This window comes from Ursus maritimus, unplaced genomic scaffold, assembly GCF_017311325.1.
Source record: "Ursus maritimus isolate PB19 unplaced genomic scaffold, ASM1731132v1 scaffold_4, whole genome shotgun sequence".
NCBI classification, from domain to species: Eukaryota; Metazoa; Chordata; class Mammalia; order Carnivora; family Ursidae; genus Ursus; species Ursus maritimus.
The window spans coordinates 41,633,780-41,657,205 of record NW_024426552.1 but is presented as its reverse complement, the minus strand read 5'-3'; the positions used below and the strand labels follow the sequence as shown (position 1 = coordinate 41,657,205).

General features: G+C 34.0%; 1 pseudogene; it reads left to right on the top strand.

Annotated features, from left to right (window-relative positions):
- The first annotated feature begins 216 nt into the window (after positions 1 to 216).
- LOC103662028 lies at positions 217 to 898 on the top strand (annotated as a pseudogene).
- The last annotated feature ends 22,528 nt before the right edge of the window (positions 899 to 23,426 follow it).

Below are 23,426 nucleotides of genomic sequence, written 5' to 3'. Positions count from 1 at the left end.
ATTTTGAGGTCAGTAGCTTTCCGTTCTAAGTCCACACCACAAAAACATACAAAAGTGGGTATTAGTAATGTTACAGAGTGGGGAGACTGAGGAGCCTGCGTCTGGCTCCCGGTCTCACAGTCTACGCAGCACACTGAGCTCCACGGAGACGGTGCCAGGCAACGGAGAGCCGAACGTGCGCTGGGCGACTCTGTGCCTCACTGGGGAAAATAATTAAACGTGGGCAACGGAGATGCTAAGAAGCCAAGAGGCAAAATGTCCGCATATGCACCGTTTGTGCAGAAGCACAGGAAGCACCCAGATGCTTCGGAGAACTTCGAGTGTTCTAAGGAGTGCTCCGGAAGCTGGAAGACCGTGTCTGCGGAAAGAAAGGAAAACCTGAAGACGTGGCAAAGGCGGACAAGGCCCATTGTGGAAGAGAAATGGAAACTTACATCCTCCCCTGAAGGGGAAACAAAAAAGTTCAAGGATCCCAATGCACCCAATAGGCCTCCTTCAGTTTTTTCTTGTTTAGTTCTGAGTATCGCCCCCAAACCAAAGGGGAACATCTCGGCCTATCCATTGGCGATGTTGCAAAGAAACCGGGAGAGACGTGGAGGACCCCGTGCCGGTGACAAGCAGCCGCAGGAAAAGAAGGCTGCCAGGCCGAAGGAAAACTAGAAGGTCATTGCCCCCGCCGCGCTGAGGAAAGCCTGATGCGGCATAGGAGGGAGTCGTGTCGGCTGAAAACCGCAAGAGAAAGAGGGAAGAGCAGGAAGACAAGGAAGATGAAGAGGATGAAGACAGAAGATGAAGAAGATGATGTATAGGTTGGTTCTCGCGCAGTTTTTGTTCTCTTGTCTATAAAGCACGTAACCCCCCTGTACACAGCTCACTCCTTTTAAAGTAAAGACACGTAAGCTGTGTAAGAGTTGTTTTTAAACCGTACAGCGTCATTTTTGCGTAGTTAACACACTACGGGATGTGTGTTTGGAGAGCCCTGGCCTGCGGGTATTTTCCGTAGCCACGAACCCTGCGGGACAGTGTGGGGGTGGTAGGTCCGCACGGAAATGTAAAGCAGGCTCTGTGCACAGCGCAAATTAGCGGTATGTTTTTGCATCTTCACTTGTCTCTGATGCAGCTTACACAAAATAATTGTTGTTCTGGTACCTGAATATCAGTCTGTAGTTGCAAAAAAAAAAAAAAAGAGTTGCAGCCATTTTGTGGACATTCTGAATGCTTTTAATACAATTTTTTTTTTTTAAAGTAGATCTTTAAAGTATGGTTCCTGGACCAGCAGCTTCAGCATCACATGGAAATTTGTTAAAAATGCAAGTTCTAGGGGTGCCTGGGTGGTTCTGTTGGTTGAGCCTTGGACTCTTGATCTCAGCTCAGGGTCATGAGTTCAAGCCCCGCGTTGGGTTCCATGCTGGGTGCAGAGCTGACCTACTTTTTTAAAAAAAAAAAATGCAAATTCTTGGGCCCCACGTCACACCTCACCAGAAACTCTTGGGATAGGGTACAACAACCGATTTTTAAAACTCTCCAGATGATTGTGATAAATGTAAAAATGTGAGAATCACGAGATAAACTATTCTTATTATGTTCTATTGTCCCTTGCTGCAGGCTGAAACTTTTAGGAAAAAGATCTTTCATGTAAAGCACAATAAACATCTATAGCCATATGGTATAGTTATTAGAATAAGTTTTGGGTCTGATCTGGCATATTCTAGAATTCTCCAAATGATTAAATCTCCCTTACCACATTTTTTACCTCTGGAAGATGGAGATATTAATATATATCTCCTAGAGTTGTCATAAGGTTAAAAGAACTAATGTTTTTAAGCTTTTAGTAGAGTGACCCACGCACAAAAAAATAATAGCTATTGATATTATCTATTGTTAGTGTAAAAAATTATTTTCACAATTATTTTTATTATTGAATCTATTTTGGGTTTGACATTCAGCTGATATTAGATATTCCTAGCTTATCAAATAATATTTACCACTGCATTTCTCTTTGTGTTGAGGAGAGGATGTTACTAATTTTTTATAGTTTCTTTTTTTTTTCCATTTTGTAAGTTGTTAGATAGGTAAAATCATGCTTTTCAAAGTTTTAAGGCAACAATCCTAAAAAGTATAATTTATTTGGTAACCAGGATGTGTGTAGATAGATATAACTGAAATAAAATATTACAAAATACTACATGCAATTTGTTTTCATGGTTTGTATACTATATATTCTCTATATTTATTTCTATTATATTTAAGTAAAATATTCTACTGCCATCCCCACATAATATTAATAGTATGAAGTACCCCGATTAAGCCAAATAATTTAGTAAAAAAATTCAACAATTGCCAATTATAAAAATATTGTCTAATATGAGTTGGTGTTTTTCTTAACAGTTATTACATTGCATTATATTTATGTTTTTCCCTCCCACTCTTACTAAAAAACAGTTATTCTAACATAAAAGCTATTCACCCTGTCTAATGTCAAATGCATGTTGATTGTAAGTATGGTCAGATAGCAAAACCACTGTGTTTGTGTTTTTATATTACTGCTCAGCTCAGAGAGAAACATTGTTTCTAGTTTAAATGGTTACCAACTAACACAGTACATAATGTATAAAAATGGGTGATAATTTTTAAATTGTTTTATGTATTTTCTCCAATAAGGCATATAATTAAAACGTTTACCAAAAAAGCAAATTTTCAACATAGTGAGGGGAGAGGATTTAAAACTTTCATTTACCATATTTTTTCTTGTGATTTATATATCAAAATTATTATTAAAGCATCACTGTTTTGATTGTGCAAAGTAATATCGATTTGATCACACAAATACTTTATTCAGATTCAAGTTGTTATAATTAGCATGAAATTATTGATTACAAGCTTTCTTTGTAGTCAGATACATTTGCATTTTCTTTAATCTCTTCAAAATTGTATCAAAGGATTTTCCAAGCATTGACATGTCAAATATGTGTCAATTTCCATAACTACGTCTTGAATTGTAGTCAATTTTTCTGTGTTAGACATATACAAGCACAAATTCACCTTGTTGTTGATAGCTCATTTCCACCTACTACCCTAAGTCAAATAAACACATATACTCCAGGGTATTCAGAAACTGTTTTCTGTAGAGCATTCACTTAAACTTTTTTCCAAAAACCATAATCCTCATATTTATTTCCTTCATGATTACTGATGAGATGGGGCGGGGGGGGAATGACCTTTCCTGGCTGACTGCCCAGTGAATTCTGCACTCAGACACTGAAGGCAGCTTTGATTGTGTTTTGATGTTTTCACCAACCTATTACTGTATTGACTTGATGGCAGCCAAAACATACATTTGTGATCTCATTTTTCTCCAGCAGTTTTTTCCACTCAATCACACATGTACACAAATATCTACAGGTCAGAAGAACGCTTTTAGCTGAAGCAGATCTCTTAGGAATAGTGTCATGCAAGAACCTCTTTGAGAGATTACAGTTTGCTATTTGTGCCAAGTATTTTTCCCCTTATGAATACCATTGAAATTAATGCCAGAAAGAAAAAATGCATTATAAACAAATGATTCTGCTGTGCCGAATGTCCTCAGAGTGCTAAAGACTGAGTAGTAATTATATCTTTTTTTGATAAAGACCACAAGATTTTTACCATCCATTTGCTGTGACCAAATATTAATGTGCTGCAGCTGTCCCTCTGAATTAGCATTAAGGAACATTTCTTGCTGATGTTATGGAAGCACAAAAATGGGTCTTTTTTAGAGAGAGACAAAATTCACATCAGAGTTGTCTTTCCCTGGTTCCCCTTTGTAGTTCATTGCTCACTAGTATAATACTACCTTATTTCTGACACCAAAATAATTAACTTACAGCATAAATCTACATGTTATTATTGCAAAAAGTGACTTTAGAAATCCTTTTTTGATTGTGTCCTTTCGGTTTACAGAAATCATTTAAGGAAGTTTAAACTCTCACTTTATGGTAAGGCTCCATATTGGACATCAAGTAGTATGTTTCAGTGATCATGCACTATATTCCTACTTGGCACCAAAGGACTTACAGCTATTTCCCAAAATAAATTATTCTTCAAAGATTAAAATTTTCTACTTTAGTGCAAATTCAAAAAACATGCTTAATATTTAAAATAACATCTTTAGAGTAATCACATAATGTGACCACTTTATAGGATAAAAACCTAGACAGATTTTTTTAATACTGATTAAAGCTTCTATATCATTCACCACTCTAATAATTTTCAGCATCAAACAAAACTTACAATGACAAAGAATACCTGAGTTGAGAAAGAAAAAAACAACTTTCTCTAAGTTTACAGAAACAGAACATATTCTGATATGGAATGCCTTATGATTCTGTGTGAAGGCTACCATGATTCATCAAATTCTTTTGCCACCATTAAATCTCCTCAAACTTCTGGTCAAACTATGTTCACCAAAAATCAAAATTTTCATTTCTCAAAAATCAATCATTTGTATATGTCCAATAATTTCTTTTTTTAAGATTTCTTCATCTTAGAGAGAGAGAGAGCACATGCGTTGAGTGTGCACACAGGGTGGGGGACAGAGAGAGAGGAAAAGAGAATCCCAAGGAGACTCTGCACTGAGCTTAGAGCCCAATGCGGGGCTGGATATCTGACCCTGAGATCATGACCTGAGCCAAAATCAGAAGTCCAACAGTTTAACCGACTGTGCCACTCAGGCACCTCTATATGTCCAATAATTTTAACAGCAGTTCCCTAACAACTTTTTCTAAAGTAAAAATCAACCTAATTAAACATTTCATAGGTAGGACAGTTATCAGGTGAATGACTAGTAATTTTCTTTTTTTATTGAAGCACAGTGAATATACAGTGTTACATTAGTTTCAGGTGTACAACACAGTGATTTGACAAGTCTACATGCTATGCTATACTCAACCCAACAGTAGTTACCATCAGTCCCCATACAACACTATGGCAGTATCATTGATTATATTCCCTATCCTTCATCTTTTATCCCCATGATTGACTACTAAATCTTGTAAGGATTTCAGATAGAATACTTATGTTGTCTAAGTTGATTCTGTCCAGTTACTAATAATTTAAAATGAAATGTGGAATGCCTGGGTGACTCAGTCGGTTAAGCATCTGCCTTTGGCTCAGGTCATGATCCCAGGACCCTGGGACTGAGTCAGCATGAGGCGCCTTGCTCTAGCTTGGCAGGGAGCCTGCTTCTCCCTCTGTCTGCTGCACCCCTGCTTGTACTCTCTCTCTCTCTCACAAATAAATGAATAAAATCTTTTAAAAAATAAAAAAATAAAATGAAATGTGGTAAACTATTAGTAAAACAAATTGATTTGATACTAATAAGAAAAATATTTTAGAGGGAAAACAATACTAAAAAATGTGTATAGGGGCACCTGGGTGGCACAGCAGTTAAGCGTCTGCCTTCGGCTCAGGGCGTGATTCCGGAGTTCTGGGATCGAGCCCCACGTCAGGCTCTTCCACTATGAGCCTGCTTCTTCCTCTCCCACTCCCCCTGCTTGTGTTCCCTCTCTCGCTGGCTGTCTCTCTCTCTGTTGAATAAATAAAATCTTTAAAAAAAATGTGTATAATAAACATAATCTCACATCCTATATACATATGGTCATGCTCCTAAAAATACTTACTAATATTACTTTATTTTTATGATTCCTTGAAAATTCAAATTCATTAAAAGCATTAAAATCTGAAATTTATTTATCAAAGATTTATTCTTCATTATTGCAAAAAGAGATTTCACCTCTAATTTGTACAATTGTTTGAGCTGTATCTTTCTGAAAGTGTTTCCTTTGTTTCTAAATACATTCTACCAATGTTAATTTTAATTTCCTCTCCTTATGTATTCATGAATAACAGCCTACTTTCTTTAAATAACCATCATTAAATTTCTAACACATGTGAAATTTAATCATTTTCAGCATTTTCTTCTGTCAATAAAATTATGCATGCCCTCTCTCCTTTGCACTGTGACTATGCCACTTTATATAAAGAAATACGGATAATCTTGTTTTGAATTAAATGTTAATGGATATTTAATTAACAGACTGTTTTTGTTAAGTATTTGTTAGACTGTACAAAAACCATGGGAGTCATGAAGTTGAAAAAGACACATTCTTATTTTTTCTGTGGGGAGGAAATAAACTTCCAGGATGTTATACATCAATGTGCTGAGTTTTATTGGAGATCAGGAAGGGAGGCATGTCCATGAGATAGTTTTAGAGGTTGACTTTAAAGCATCACTGAAATTTTAATTAATCATTGGAAATTAAAAATGAAGAGAGAAGACATTACAGTTTGAGAGATTAACATAAAACTATGGAAGCAGAAAACTTCAGAACATTTGCAACAGTCAGTCAGTCACCTGGTTAGTAGTCCAGGCGGTTAGTAGTCCAGGAGGTGAGACATGCAGTTTTTACACATTTCTCTACACATGCCCACTTTTCCATATTAAAATCTTATTCCCTAATATTCAACTTCATATGCTGTTTCCCCCCCACACACACCACTATGCTTATCTTACATACACATTCTAACTTATCCACGCTTTTTACTTAAAGTATGATCTTTAAAATGAGATATAATGTATCATATGTGCTTAGATCAGTTTTAACTATAGTAAGGTTGTTCCCTCTCTTCTTCTGGAAGACATTAGTAATTGGTGTTAACACATACTCCAACAATTTTGCTAGTTTATCTTCAATACAAATTCCAAGAATTTTTTCTTGCCCCTCCCCAAACCTGCTGTTAAACCAGGTCTTACCACCTGTAGATTATTTTTATACCTAATTTGAATTTCTTGTTGCTCAATTTGACTTTGTATAATTTGGTTCTATAGCAGCATACTTGTCAAGTTTTTCTGATTTTAAGATATTTTTGTGCATATTATTAAAAAAGTATTGGCTTAAATACTATTTATAAACAATAATCAAAGATCTCAACAGATAACACAAGAGTTACAATTAATTTACATTGATTGAAGGATTAATTTTTCAATAATGACAAATTCACACAGTTGTAGGTGCTCCTTTAGACTTTGACATAGATTTATCAAAATGTGCTTTTTTTCTATGAAATTGTTCTGAGCTATAATCTTGTGATTGTGTTTAAATATCATCTCTATAAATTGTGAATTATAAATCACGGTTCTATTTGTCCCATGATAGGTTAAATTACTTAAATGTTTAACAAAAGTGAATAATAAAGTATGAAATTCTTTTCTATATGTATTATTTTCTATGAGGTATACTAGTACCATATGGAAATTAAGTTTTCAAGAAATACTTTTCACATATTTCTGTTTGAAATTATTTTTATTCAATACTTTTTCTCCCATTTGATATAAAAGAATAAAATTAGAACTGAATATTACTTCCATCCTTATAAGTTATGTTATATCATACTGCAAAGATTAGGACTTTCCCCTTCAAGTTATTCTTATTATACAAGTATCATAAAAATATTCACTTCATAAACCATTTCTTTGTCAAAGTGTAGTCCTTATTAGTAAACTGTTATTTTTAACACAGACTTTTTTTCTGAATTTAGAAAACTATATCCAACTTCCTTTTAGGAAACTTTTCTTTTGCACCTTTTAGGCAATACAGTGAAAAATTAGCTAATCCCTGTCTTCCTGTCTTTCTAAAGACAAAATTCTGAATACAGATATAATAAGACTCTTTTTTTTTTTTTTTTTTTTTTTAGATCCTACAGTCAAATTGTTTAGAAATAATCTTTGGAGCTCTGACAGATTGGCAAGTGTTTTTAACTTCTTCCCATTGCTGGAAGAATAGACACATTTTTATACTCTAAGTTAACTTCAGAAATTATTTTTGAAAAATAATAACAGAAATCTCATTTCCAATTAATGGATTTGAGAAATTAAGTGAAAATACATTGAGCTATTCTGTATTTTTAATACAAATAGGAACTTACTGTGTAATTTATTAGTACACAATCTGCTTGTATTATTTGTGTTTATTTTTTAGAGTCAATCAAACTTTGCTTCAAGAACCTGGTGCTACCAAGTTTACAAACCCAGGGTCTCCCTGTTATGCCAGAGAGGGCACTAGTAGTTTGCTTCTTCAAAAAATTAATCTTTCCAATTTTCTCTCAAACATATCATATCATCATCTGTTCTCTTATTTTACAAAATAATTTAAAACACCTTTGTATGCCAAATTTTTTTGCTCATGAAGCAGTTAAAACAACATAAACATACAGAAGCACAAGTAAACTATTTCATATTATTGATATCATAAAGGGCTTGAAGAAGCAAGGAAAACCTCTGGTTTAATTATTATTTAAACATTAAGCTCCTTAACTCAATTCTCTCTACCTTCTTTTTAGCATGAAAAAGGGCTGCAAATCCCTCTATCTACATGATATCAAAACCTATGTAAAGAATATAAAAGAGAATTGATTTACTAGCATATAATAAACAACCCAAACATGATAGAATTAACTAAAATATCTTAATGCACATTTCTATTTAATTATATCATACTGTTAAGAATTTTAAAGTTTTTAATGGAAATCAGCTAAAATCAATATATAATACCACAGGTAAATCCCATTACAATTGGAAAACTATGTCATATGCTTATTCTGTCATCAGGTGGCTGTAGCACATGACGTCCTAGGGGTGAGGGTTCCAGCAACATCCTTAAGTTTTAACCATCTGTATGATGGTGCGTGGCCCATGGAGCGGTGCAAATGTTTTCTTAACAATTTCTAAACAGAAACTTACAGACTTGTGAAGTAATTACCATTAATTTAAAATTACTGGCAAGTTGATGGGATGAATTATGTGTTGCTATTTGGTGTTTGCCTTTATAAGTAACAAAAAACTAATTTACAAAGCACATTTTCATGTCCTACATTAAATAAATGGCATGTTAGAATTTGAGGCTTACAAACTAGTTTGTTTAACTGATTTTGGTAATTTAAAATTGTATAAATGTTATTTGAGGCCTTGCTAGGTTTTGGTGAAGCCATTAAAACAATATAAAACTAAATTTTTTTGGGGGGGGGCTGCATGGCTCAGTTGGTTAAGCATCTGCCTTCAGCTCAGGTCATGATCCCAGGGTCCTGGGGTCAAGCCCCACGTCTGGGTCCCCACTCAGAGGGGAGTCTGCTTCTCCCTCTCCCTCTGCCTTTCCCCTGCTTGTGCTCACTCTCTCGCTCTCAAATAAATAAATAAAATCTGCACAAAAAACACTACAAATTGTTAAAACATACTTAGCACAGAACTTTATAATTAAATTGTTAATATTTTTTCAAGCATTTATATCTTCATAGCCTGATTTTACTCACAATCTCACAGTCCATTGTTTGAAATAATAGGGTTTTTTTTGGGGGGGGGAATTGTATTCAAGAATAATGACACAAATGCAAAATGTGTTTATATGAGGAGGGAAAGCATTTTGGTATGGAATAAACTGGATTTATCAATGCGTCAGTGCCATAAAGTCAAAATGTGATTTTTTCCATGAAATGTTTAAAATAAATGTTTTATTTGAAACCATAGATCTTGTCAAATAGAAACATTTCCAGTCAAATCAATTAATTAGTTTCTCTTGAAGTCAGTTAAGGTGCTGTCATACCTGTAGTTTCCGTATGCTTTCTGATACATATCTAATATAAATTTGATTGATTGAAAGATACTACCTGTCAAACAAATCTGGTGGAAACAAAATTAAGGGAAAAAAAGTGTCCTACTTCAGCAAAGTGGCTCAGATCTTGACAAAGCCAAGGGAAACATATCCATTTAAAGCAAATAAACTGAATTTCAACTGAGAGAGGAGAATCATCTTATAAATGGTAAAATGCTAAAATAAAAATGGTGAAAGGCATAAAATAATGTGTGGATATAAAGAAAAGGAAAGGATTTAGAGACTTACATATAGTGTATGATGTAGGAATTTAAGGTAACTTAATTAGATTATGATCACCTGAATGTATTGTAAACTATGTGGTATGAAATGTAGGCAAGTATCAATTAAATGAGAAGAGAATTAGAACATACACATCAGTATAAAATTTGAGAGACAAACCAAGTCTGTATGGTTGTATTCAACACTGTAAGGACATTATGTATAGTTGACCCGGCTCCCCATATCTGCTCCTTGATGTCATGTTAATGTTACATTTTCCCTCTTTATGGGCCTTGCCGATCTAAACACAGGCATATAACTGCTCCCAGCAGAGTGAGGCAGATCATTTCTATTGCAATGCAAAAGGATGACAATAAGATAGCCTGACAGTGTCTACGTGTGGCATAAATTAAAATACGTGAAACTGTTTCCAGTGTGGGAGACATTTTATGTCATGTATATGTCAAAAATGTAATGTCAATATTGTAACATGTCACCCATCTATCATTTTTTACCTATCTGTGCAGGGCAAAATAATTATGAATAATCTCCGAGAAGTGAATATTTTGGACTAGCTCCAACGGATCTAGTCTTAGCCTAATTTTCATCTCAAGTTCCTTCTTTTCAATCTTCATAACTAGAAACACTGTCTAGCTGCTGCTTTAGCAATCACAAATTCATATTAGTATCCATATCATATTAAAGTCCTATACAGCTTAGAATGGCTGGGGAAATGCAAGGCCAGCCACTTGATTTGCAGGGCCTAGTGTAGAATAACAACATGAGATTCCTTGTTAGAAAAGCAGGGGAAAAGTGCTGTTCAAGGTAATAAATATAAAGCTTTTTCCATCCTCTCGTGATTTGTTTTGCAAATAGTCATTGTGATTTTAATTTGCTTTTTAATGTCATTTTAGGTAAAGAGAAATAAAAATTTAAATCATTAGCATGAGTTTTACCATAACCTTTATATTGGGTAATGGCAGTTTTAAAATCCCTGAAATCACATAATTTGTGTTTTATAGCTCACACATGCATATGTATTTTGTATGAATAGGGGAAACATTGCAGAAATCTAACTCGACTGCTTTTATTTCACTTCTTGATATGTGCATGTTACACCACCACTCTCTACCTTTGGCTCGCTGATAAGTAAGGAAGGCTGAAAGAAAAAGGGATTATGGATTGCCCTATCTTTCTTTTTCCTTCTATGTCATCATTTCACTCTTTAAAAAACAAATCTACATAATAGATGTTGTTTCGATTTATTTTGTAGAACTGAAATATTCGGCATCATCATACATACACACATACACAGATTCTCTAAGGCAAAAAGCAAAATTATTTAAAGCTATAGTAGTAAATTATTAAACATATTTTTTTAAATTGCTTAAGACAAAATCAATAAGATGTAATGAAACTAGTCTTTGATAGGTAATGAAATAAAAGTAAGGGGATATAACTTCATTTGAATAGAATAAACATAGCAAACAATGCCAACAACCTAACTCATCAGTTGTTCTGTCAAACACAAGGAGGGCAATACGAAGGAGGATATACAGAAAAAGAAGGGTGTTAGGAGAGAACTTTAAATCTTTAAAGGTAGCCAAGAAGGAAATTTGGCTGCTCCTCAAGGATCAACTGAATGATGAATGTGCAGATTTCTATTTGCAACTACATCCCAAATGCTCATGTATGTCAACAAACAAGTAAAACAGATGTTGTCCAAGTCACCTATGGAGCCAAGAACAGATGGGCTCGATGTGTTGTGTGAGAACGAAAATGCACCTGGGCTGTGATCTCACAGAGTGGATTCCCATTGACCAAACCTATTTTATAGTAGGACAAAACTTATTAAAAAGAAGACAACAAAATAAGATTGGAGCTGACAAAGCAGTTTAGCTGTGGTCAGGGAGAAAAGAACTGATATACTGGCAAAATCGACAATGACGGAAGGATAAAAACATATATGAAGGACTGTACCTGGAATATTAAATATTTGTAAAATATTGAATAAGTGATCATCTATTGTTCATTATGACACATACTTTGATAATAAATATTCTAGTACAAAAAAATAAATAATTACCAAAACTCCTGTCTATTCTATATCTGTCTCAAACTGCGTAATGCCTCCAAAGCTAACTTATGCTTTAAAAAAATGACATATCTTCTTGGAAAATTTAAAAGGTGTAAGAATTATGCATACCCACAGATATGCAAAAATTTCTTTCTCAGAAAAAGAAAACTAGCAGAACACAATGAAAACACATACTATAATTCATTCTTATCATTTTCATACATTAAAATATAAATAAATTAGCAATCAAAGGAAGAAAACAGTGTTCTTCCACCTAATGTCTATCTTGACATAATCAATTGCCCTTGATCAGAGGTTTCCATATCACTTTCTGCTTCATATGTCCATAATTCTATAGTCTACAAAATATCTATTCTCTGTCTCATGCTTCCAGTGAACTACCCTCTGTCAGGCCAGCACAAGTCAAGGAGTTCTTTGAGTCCTTGGCAGACCATCTCCCAGCACGGGGGCTTCTTTATCTGAAACTGCAGGATTAGAGTTGTCCTCTGCTTAAATCTAGATGTTAAAGCCTACGAAGAGCAATTCCACCCCTTTTTACATGACCCTCCCATTCTCTCAAAGGCAGAAAGCCTCCCAGATCATCATCGGCCACATTTATTTTTATAATGCCTTAAACATGCCCTGAAATGACATATCTCACACACTTTCCTTTCCTCATCCTCCCAAATATAGTCTTGTCGGGAGAAGAGGATCTGTCACCATCAAACTCCCTGCATCCTTATTCTGCCGTCTCAGTGTTACAACCATCTTCTTGTTCTGGTAGAACTTAAGTTTAAACTAATATAAACATATAAGCTCCTACTGGCCCTCAACCCCACCTTCCCACCAATATAACAACTAAAAAGATGGGGAAAATACTAGGAAATCACTTATATTAAAGATTAAAAAAAAAGAGGAAAATTCTGGAAGAGAATGGAAGCGGGGAAGAAAGGAATAGCACAGCATGAGTTATTCATTTTTTAAGGCTTTAATCTGGGGATAGAATAAAGTCAGGCCTACGAGTGTATCTAAAACTGATTTTAAAAAAAGTCAGATGAACAGAGACTAACTTGAAAACAACCATAGTCCCTAGAATGGGAGAAGGGAATATTAGAAAGGAGAATTCCAAGAGTAGGGAGCCCTGGATCCTATGTTACAAACTCTGCCCAATTCCTTGAGTGGTGCTGGAGCCATGCATTTGAAGGGCAGAATGAGATCTGACACACTAAGCTGAGGAAATAATGAGTAAGAAAGATAAATTATATTCAGCTACACACAACGGTTGAGATTGAGAAATATCTATCTAAATGACACGACTCCAACTTTTTTCTCAAATATATGGTCAGTGTGTAGGTAATTTAGAATGTGCACATACTTTATTTATACATATAATGCTTCTCATTAATAGGCTTTGAATTACTTTTCTGTGGTTGATAAATCTATAGAGTACATTTGCAAGTAACTGTTATAATTTTAGTTCATAAATCCTAAAACTACTATATTCAAAATATAGTTCTATACATTTTGAAATCATTAAAAAAATGCTACATTTCTACAAGGTGCATGCCTCTAGTTGGGCAATTAAAGCATGTATCTATGGAAAATTATAAATAACAGCTAAATAAACAGATTGAAAAGGGAAACTGACAAAGAGAAATTTTAAATTCCTTTATGCATCGTTGTAAAAATAAAATTGAAAACATTTCAGATTTGGAGGAACATGGGAGAAACACATAACTGTATAACTGAGATTGGTACAATTGATTTTGTATTAATGTTCTGTACCATCTTCCCAAACTATCTTTAAAGAATGTGTTAGGCAAGCTAACACTATAAATACATTCAGTAGTTTTACAGATAAATCTGGGATTACATAATCAGGAAGGAACAGGATACACATATAAGCTACACACATAAATTATGCATATACATGTCAAAATTTGCATATTTGTGGCTCTACAAAAATTTGTTAAAAGTTAAAACAAGTGCTACTTTACTTCTTGCTTCTATTAGTTTATATTGTAGGTTTTATATATTTAATGTACTTATTTTATTAAGAAAAATTTCATAGTCCCTCCAAGAATTAGTATTAACCTATAAATTCACTCAGAGGACCCTCATTTATTTTTGCAACAAAAATTCTTATGTCTAGTATGATAGAACTTGATAATGGGCATCTATTACATGATATCTACTTAAAAGTTCTATTTCATCTGGTACCTAATATACAAAGTATTGCCTGTTAAAGGAAGAAATAAAAGATGAAGGAAAATAGGAATGATAAAAAGAAGGAAGGAAGAAAGGAGAGAAAAAAAGAGAGAAAAGAGGCAGGGAAGGAGAGAGTGAAAAAGACTAAATATTGGTACTTAATTACTGGTATTTAGTTCATGCTAGTCTACTTCTGAAAAAATAACTGATATATCAAAAATTATTTTGCCATTTCTGTACATTTTAAAGAAAATATACAGTAAATACAGAGTAAAAATAGAAACAACACTCAAACAACAACTGGCAAGCCAGTTAATCATCGTTTGTTTCTTTTGATTTCCCAATTAATTTGAATGGCTGAGAAAGCAAGCAATTGTTTTTGTCAGCCAGAACTGAGCTGTAAAGAGATTATACAGTCTCCCTAACCTCTGAAACAGAATTGAATTTGGTTTCCTAAGGTTTGCAATGAGCTGAATACAAGTTAAGCTGAAGTTGAATACAATTTAAATGACAGTTGAAAGTGCAAGCTAGAAGCAGCATGTTGCCTAAATAAATCAGTAACCTTATAATCAGGCACTACTTGCACTTTTCAAAGGCCAATATCATTACTTCACAATTGGTATGATTTTCCTCTCCAGTAAAATTTACAATTTTTTTCAAGTGCAGATTTGTAAGAGCACTTAGAAAGACAATGTTCAAGGCTATTTTTCACCATATAATCTTCTTGATTGAGGGTTACCTTTAGCTCTTTCAAACTCTTCATCTTGAGAGATTTAGTCATTAGGAAGGTGCTGAAACTTTTAAAATTTAGTTTGTCAGGATAACATACTGATTTTTTTCTTACAATGTCCAACTTAGTTTGAAAAATTTGACAGAAAATTCACCCTCAATGTAGGCAATCTAAATATATCATGGTCTTAGAAGCTTATTGGCTTAAATCATTCTGTCTAAAGCTATTAAATAGAACTAAAAGAAAGGAGAAGAAAACTGACAACCTCTGAGCATGTGTTATCTGTCAGCTATTTTGCTGAGGATATTTCATATAATATTTCATTTAATTTGAACAGTTTCTCCATATGTGTCATCACCCACCATTGTTTTATTAGTGGAGACTGAAATTTCAAAATGTGTATCTACCCATTTCCATGACCAAATACGTTATGCCATACCAAGCTACCTCCAATGGATGGAATGTTACTGATAGAATTTTTTTTTTTTTGTTTTTTGTTTGTATTGGTATAAACTCTTGTTTTTGTATGTTGAAAATACTATATCTCAATAAACAAATTATTAATTTAATATCACTGAGATGAAACACAGAATATATTAGAGAAAATATGAAGGGATAAACATCAACCTTATGCCATTACCTAGAATTTGCTATAAAATTTTGCTTTTGGAATATTTAACAGAAAATCAAGCCATTTAGATTTTAGCAGAACCTTAAGATCCCAAAACAGTTACTTATCTTTCTGTTTTGTTACTTAATTTTGTACATTTCAGTTAAAATTTTTACCACTGTGAATGATAGGTAGGTAAGGGATTAAAAATAGTGTTGACAAATTCGGAATTTCTAATTGCTACAGGTTTAAGTACTAAACAAACCTAAGTAGAAGCATAAGAAAATCATTATCAAAAGTGATGGAGGGAGGCAGTTCAAAATGGTGCCATAGTTAGATTCTGAACTTACCTCCTCCCATGGACACAACAAATATATAGCTACATAAGGAATCCTTTCCCCTGAAAAAGACCTAAAGGCTAGATAAATAATGCTTCCACAACAAAGAATAAAAGGGTCGCATCAAAAGGATAAGAGAGGTAGAGACACGGTAACTCAATAACCCCCACTCCAGGTATGGTGACTGATAATAGGCAGGGATCTCAAAAAAAAAAAGAAGAAGAAGAAAAGAAAAAAAGGAGCTTTTTCCTGAGAAACAAGAGGTTTATAGCCTACTTCCAGCACCCTAACCCCTGGGAACTGTACTAAAAAGACAAGCCCCCAAACATCTTTAAAAACCAGAAGAGCTTATACACAGAAGAACCCCAGAGCTATAGGGAATGGAAAACATGCTCCTAAAGGGCTCACACACACAGACTCACTCACCCCAGGACTCAGCGCAAAAGCAGCAGGTTGAAAAGCACCTAGACCATATTGGAAGGAGACCTACTTGTTAATCTTAAAGCATCTGAAGGAGAGGCAGAGGCAGAAACCTACTGGGACTGCCTCTCTGGGCACAAAGATACTGGTGGGCTCCTTTCTTTTCTCTTTTTCTTTTTTAAATGTATATAAGCTCTCTTTCTACTTTGCTAGTACCCACACCGTCAGGTGCCATTTTGGTACACTCCCATTAACCTTCTAGTGCCAGTGAGTGTGTCCCACCTCTCCATACCACCCAGGCACGGCCCAACCACACCAAGTCAGGTAAATGTTCTGTTTTCCCACTCCATACCTCAAGAGTTCCTGTGCTACCCAGGGCCTCACTGCAGACAGTGGTCATGTAAAGCCCATAAAGGGGACAACCATATAGTGTTTGGCTCCAGCAGCCAGGGAGAATTGCACTTCTGGGACACAAGGGCATCTCCTACACAAGTCTACTTCTCTAAGATTAAGAAAAAAAGATGTTTCACCTAATATATAGAACAAATGCAGAGAATCAAGCAAAATGAGGAGATAGAAGGCTATATTTCAAATGGGGAAAAAAGAAACATGATAAAATCTAAGACCTTAAAGAAAAGGAGATAAGTAATTATCTGACAAAAAGTTCAAAGTAACAGTCATAAAGATGTTCAACAAATTAAAAAAAAAAAAAAAGAAAGGATGAACAAAGTGAGAACTTCAATAGCAAATAGAAAATATAAGAAAGCACCAAACTGAAGTGACCCAGCTGACAAATACAATAATTGAACTAAAAAACACACTGTGGAGAGGTTCAACAGCAGACTAGATGGGGTAGAAGATTGATTAGTAAGGTCACCCAAACAAAGCATTAAAAAGGAAAAAAAAAAAGAATTTTAAAAAATGAAGTGAGCTTAAAGGACCTTAAAGGATCAGCATTATGGGATCCCAGGAAGAGAAGAAAGAGAGAGAGAAGCAGAAAACTTATTAAAAGAAACAGGGGTTCAAAATTTCTCTAACCTGAGGAAGGAAACAGATGGTCAATTCCAGTAAGCCCAGAGAGTTTCAAATAAGATGAAGCCAGAGATCCATACCAAGATATATTGTAATTGAAATGTCCAAAGTTAAAGATAGAGAATCTTAAAAGAGCAAGAGAAAAACAAGTTGTTACATATGAAGGTGTCTGTATAAGCCTATGAGGTGATTTTTTTTTTTTGCAGAAATTTTGCTGACCAGAAGGGAGTAGCATAAAAATTTTAAGTGCTGAAATGAAAAAACTTTCAACCAAGAATACTATACCCAGCAAGGCTGTCATTCAGAATTGAAAGAGAGAGTAAAAGTTTACCAGACAAGCAAAACCTAAAGGCATTTATCACCACCAAACTGGCCAAGAAGAACTAAGAGGCTTCTTTATACTGAAAAGTAAAAGTACTAACATGTAATGAGAAAACATCTGAAAGTAAAAATTTCACAGATATAGGCAAATATATAGTAAAGGTAGGGGATAGCCACCTACAAAACAAGTATGAATGATAAAACACAAAAGTAATACAATTAACTATAATTACAATAATTAGTTGAAAGTTACACTCAATAAAAACATGTACAATATCAAAAACCTAACACTTGAAGCAGTGAGAAAAATAGGTTTTAAAATACATTTAATCTTGGGGCGCCTGGGTGGCACAGCGGTTAAACGTCTGCCTTCAGCTCAGGGCGTGATCCCGGCGTTCCAGGATTGAGCCCCACATCGGGCTCTTCCGCTATGAGCCTGCTTCTTCCTCTCCCCCTGCTTGTGTTCCCTCTCTCACTGGCTGTCTCTATCTCTGTCGAATAAATAAAAAATAAAATCTTAAAAAAAATAAAATAAAATAAAATACATTTAATCTTATCAACTTAAAATAGACTGTTTTATACATATATACATAAAACATATATAATACATATTTTGTGTGTGTGTGTATTTATATATATACATTTATACATATATATCATGACAACCACAAAGCAAAAATCAATAATAGATACACACAGACAATGAGAAAGCAATCTAAAGTTAACAACAAAGAAAGTCACCAAACCACAAAAGAGCAAAAGAACACAGGAATAGAGAGGAAAGACAAAGATAGTACAAATCAATAACAAAATGGCAATAAGTACATAATCATAAATAATTACTTTAATGTAAATATACTAAATTCCTTAATCAAAAGACACAGAGTAGCTGAATGGTTTAAAAACCCTATATGTTGCCTACAAAAATTTTACTTCAGATCTAAACACACATGCAGACAAAGTGTCTGGGAAGCAGCGAAACAGACTCATCAATTAAGTAATTCTCAATAAAATTAACAGCTGATTTCAAACCAGAGGCAATGTAGTCCAGAGGGCAGTAAAATGAATTATTCAAAATGCGGAATGAAAAGAAACACTGTAAATCAGGAGTTCTATATCCAGCAAGATTATCCTCCAAAATGAAAAAGAGATTAAGAAATCAAGAGATTGCCAGACTGAAGAAAAAAAAAAAATCCTAGGAGTTACATTTTTGCATATGCATACACACACACACACACACACACTTTTAGAGCTAATAAACAAGTTGCAGTATAAAGGATCAATATACAAAAATCATTTGCATTTCTCTACATTAATAATGAAGAATCTGAAAATGAAATTATGAAAATTACTCCAATGTCATCAAAAAAATAAAATATTCAGGAATACAAAAGAAATGCTAGATTTTTACACTGAGAAACCATGAAACATTATTAAAAGAGATTAAATAATAAATGGAAACATATTCAGTGTTTATGACTTGGAATGATTGTTATTGTTAAGATAGTCATACTCCCAAAATTGATATATAAATTCAACACACTCCCTGTTAAAATTTTAGCTGTGTTTTTGAAAAAAGAAGAAAAAAAGTATTCTAATAGAATGAGCAAAGATGTATTTTATGCATAGAATCTATAGTTCAAATTGTCTGTAATACTGAGTTCCTATAAAATACAAGATTGGAAATACATGTTGTTAAAAACACATGTTATTTAATTAACCATAGGCTAAGAAGACTGGCTATTTTCTGAGAATTATACAGGCATCACTGAAGATTTATGATCAAAGAAGTAACATGTATTGACCTGAGTTTGAGAAGTATTAATCTGGCAGAGGTAAAGTATCAATTTAAAGGAATAGAGATTGTTAAGAGATTAACAGTGAGATGGAGGTTTCTGTAATAATCAGAAGTGTGGCAAGATAAAACAAGTTAGGGAACTGAAAAATAGTTAGAGCAATTATAGTTAATAGAGAAAAGACAGCATTTGACAACTGAAAGGACAGTTTTGTTAGGGACTATGGAGAGGGAGATAAATATTGACTGCCGTATACAGTAGACGTATCTTAAAAAAAAAAATGACACTTCCATTTAGAAAAATAGGGTAATCAATGACCTCACAGACATCTCTGTCTGAATTCTCAACAATTCATTTCCCAAATACAAAACTGATTGACAAATTGCCTATCATCATATAATCTTCCAATTAAGTTTTTCTCCTTCTGTGTTTTCTGGCTTTATGAATGACTCTACCCTACACCTAGTTCCCAAGTGAGAAAACTTAAAGTCAACTTAAAGTGCCACTCTCTGTTCCACCATCACAGCTGGTCTAGCTAATCCTACATGGAAGAAAAATCTGATCTTAACTCTTTCAGGTATGAAGAAAGTATAAACAGTTAATATTGATTTAGTCAATGTCAGAAAAGATACTTCCCACATGTGCAAAAGAAGCAATTTTTCATATCTGGAAAAATAGACAAAAAATTAGTACCCATGACTCATTATCTTTTTAAAGAGGCCAAGAACATGTTCAATAGTTTATGCAAAGTTGATCAATGAACTCTTGATTCTAGGCATACCAACTCATTCATTGAATCAGTAAGTCCTAATGACTGACTTTGAGAATTGATGCCTGAATTAAAAAGCAAGTTCACTCTAGAAGATAATATTTAATATCATAGAATATAATCTTTGTCTACTACATGCCAGTGAAATTCTTTTTTTAATTTATTTACTTTTTAAAGATTTTTATTTATTTATTTGAGAGAGAGCATGGGAGAGAGCACAAGCAAGTGGAGTTGCAGACTGAGAGGTAGAAGCAGACTCCCTGCTGAGTGTGAAGCCCAGTGCAGGACTTGATCCCAGGACCCAGGGATCAAGACCTGGGCAGAAAGCAGACACTTAACTGACTGAGCCACCCAGGTGCCCCATCAGTGAAATTCTTGAGTATAATTTCTGTGCCTTTTATCTTTCAATTTTGGGGGTCTTAGTGCCTGAAATATAGAAGACAGTCATTATATCTTTACTGAGTGCATACATAAATAGTTATATAATATGTTGGAAGATTATTTTGACCTAATAAAGAAGGACTACTTTATAAAGAGAAAGGGTAAAACTCTAGTTTAACACTCTTCCAGGGAGAGTTTCCTACATTTAGTAATTCATGACTGCATTTTTTGATTTCACATAATTTGTATGTCATAGGGGAAAGAGAAAAGGAATAACATTTGAATCATAACGTGAATATACAAGTAGTTCACTATGACCACACAATTATTTATAAGGAAAAACATGAAAGATGAGCATTTTGATTAGCAATATTATGCATCTGAATTAAATATTACTACATTATTTATCCATGGCAACCATGTAAGAGCTAATTTAGATATGATTTGAGTTCAATAATGACTGAGAACAAATTTCCTCTTATGTAAATATTGTTATACTCTTAAAAGTAGAATACACACACACACAAAAAAAAGAATACACAAATATGAACATAATTCTTAGGAGATATAGTAAATTTTTTATCAGCATTCCAATATTTAAACAATATCTACTGAGCATCAACTTCTTTCATAGTTGTATATATTTGAAAGTACCACTTGTTATCAGATCACGTAAAGCCTTATTAGTGTCAATGAAATTAACTTTTTGTATTGGAAAAGCAAATAAGTTTACAGAAAATGTAGTACTGTGAAAAGAAAGATAAAATTTTCCTTTATTACAGATAACTCCGGATGTTCAAGTAAATGTGCTAAACATTGTATAGAGTATACATTTCTACTACATATTATATAGGTGCATGTTATGAATGGAACTGTGTTCCCCCTCAATTCATGTAGTCCTATCCACACAGTATAAATGTATTTGGAAATAGGGCCCATGAAGATGTAATAAAGGTTAACTGGGGTTGTAATAATGGGAACAATACAATAGGACTTATGTCCTTATAAAAAAAGGAGGAGAGACCTTTCTCTGCAAGTATACACGTACACACACACAAGACACCATATGAGAGCACAGAGGGGAGGTGGGTGAGGGGATGGGTGAAATAGGTGATTGGGATTAAGAGTACACTTATCATGATGAACACTGAGTAATATATGGAATTGCTGAATCACTAAATTGTACACTTGTAACTAATATAATACTCTCTGCTAACTATACTGGAATTAAAATTAAAAATAAAAATGCAAAACTTTCACAGGAAAATAAAGGAGAAAAGAGGAATAAAAAGAATATGATTTAATAATAACATAACTATTCAGGTAGCCACAAGTCTGAGTGCCATTGAAAGCCATTTTTAACTATGGGGAAACACAGAATACTCTTTGTGAATAAAAGTTCAGGAAAATTACACTCCTATTGGCCTAGATCTAAAACAAAGCAAACACCACCAAAAAAGAATTCTTGACAATTTAGATCGTGGGATAAAAGAAAGACAGTATCTAAGATAACCAGTTTAAACATGATCAACAATCATCATCATCATCTTAATCACCACCAATACCATTACCCAGATTATATCAACAAAGTGCCAAGGGAAGTGCAAATATGTTTGACTTTTAGCTCATACAAGTTAGACTGAAGAAATCCTATTTGATTTTACTTTAACCTTGATGATAAGAAGGGAAATACTATTTTTAAAGTTTACTAAAGGTAGCCACTAATGGGATAATAGGATATGTATCTTCAACTAAACAAAAACCAGGTCATACAAAAAGAGAGAAGAGTGAAGAGTTAGAGGACATAGCTAAAACTTAAAAACACCACCAATGAATTCATAGCACATTTATATAGTAGACTATAATTATTAAAGTACTTATAAGTGTATTCATATAAAATAGTCACTTATGTTTATAAATAAAGCAAGACTAAATCTTTTTTTTTTTTAAGTTTTATTTATCTATTCGATAGAGATAGAGACAGCCAGCGAGAGAGGGAACACAAGCAGGGGGAGTGGGAGAGGAAGAAGCAGGCTCACAGCGGAAGAGCCTGATGTGGGGCTCGATCCCATAACGCCGGGATCACGCCCTGAGCCGAAGGCAGACACTTAACCGCTGTGCCACCCAGGCGCCCCAAGACTAAATTTTTATATGCAATATAATTTCAATTTTATTTAGAAAGTCATCATAGTTGATAACAATGACAAAGATATTCTTGATTTATGGAATTATAAATTTAATCTTCAAAATACTACTATGAAATAGGTACAATTATATCTGTGAAGCAGATTTGAAAAATCAGTGTGAGAGTTTCTGAAATTTAAGAAATTTCACACACCTGGGGCGCCTGGGTGGCATAGCGGTTAAGCGTCTGCCTTCGGCTCAGGGCGTGATCCCGGCGTTCTGGGATCGAGCCCCACATCAGGCTCCTCCGCTAGGAGCCTGCTTCTTCCTCTCCCACTCCCCCTGCTTGTGTTCCCTCTCTCGCTGGCTGTCTCTCTGTCGAATAAATAAATAAGATCTTTAAAAAAAAAAAAAAAAGAAATTTCACACACCTAGAAAGTTTTAAGGCACAATTCTAAATTACGACTGTCTCCAAAGCCTGAGTTTGTATGAAAATATTAGTTGAACAAAATTAACCACAATGTTGACCGTGTGTTCTCTAAATGAGATTTTGCAAGAAATATACATGACATTAAAACTCTAATGTGTCATATATTAAAATAATGTATATTTTTAAATAGGTTGTGTGTTAAATAACATTTTGTAAAAATGCTGTCTTAATGGTATCTTTTTTTGTTAACTTTTTTTTGTTCCCGAAGAATGACTAGATTTGCCATCA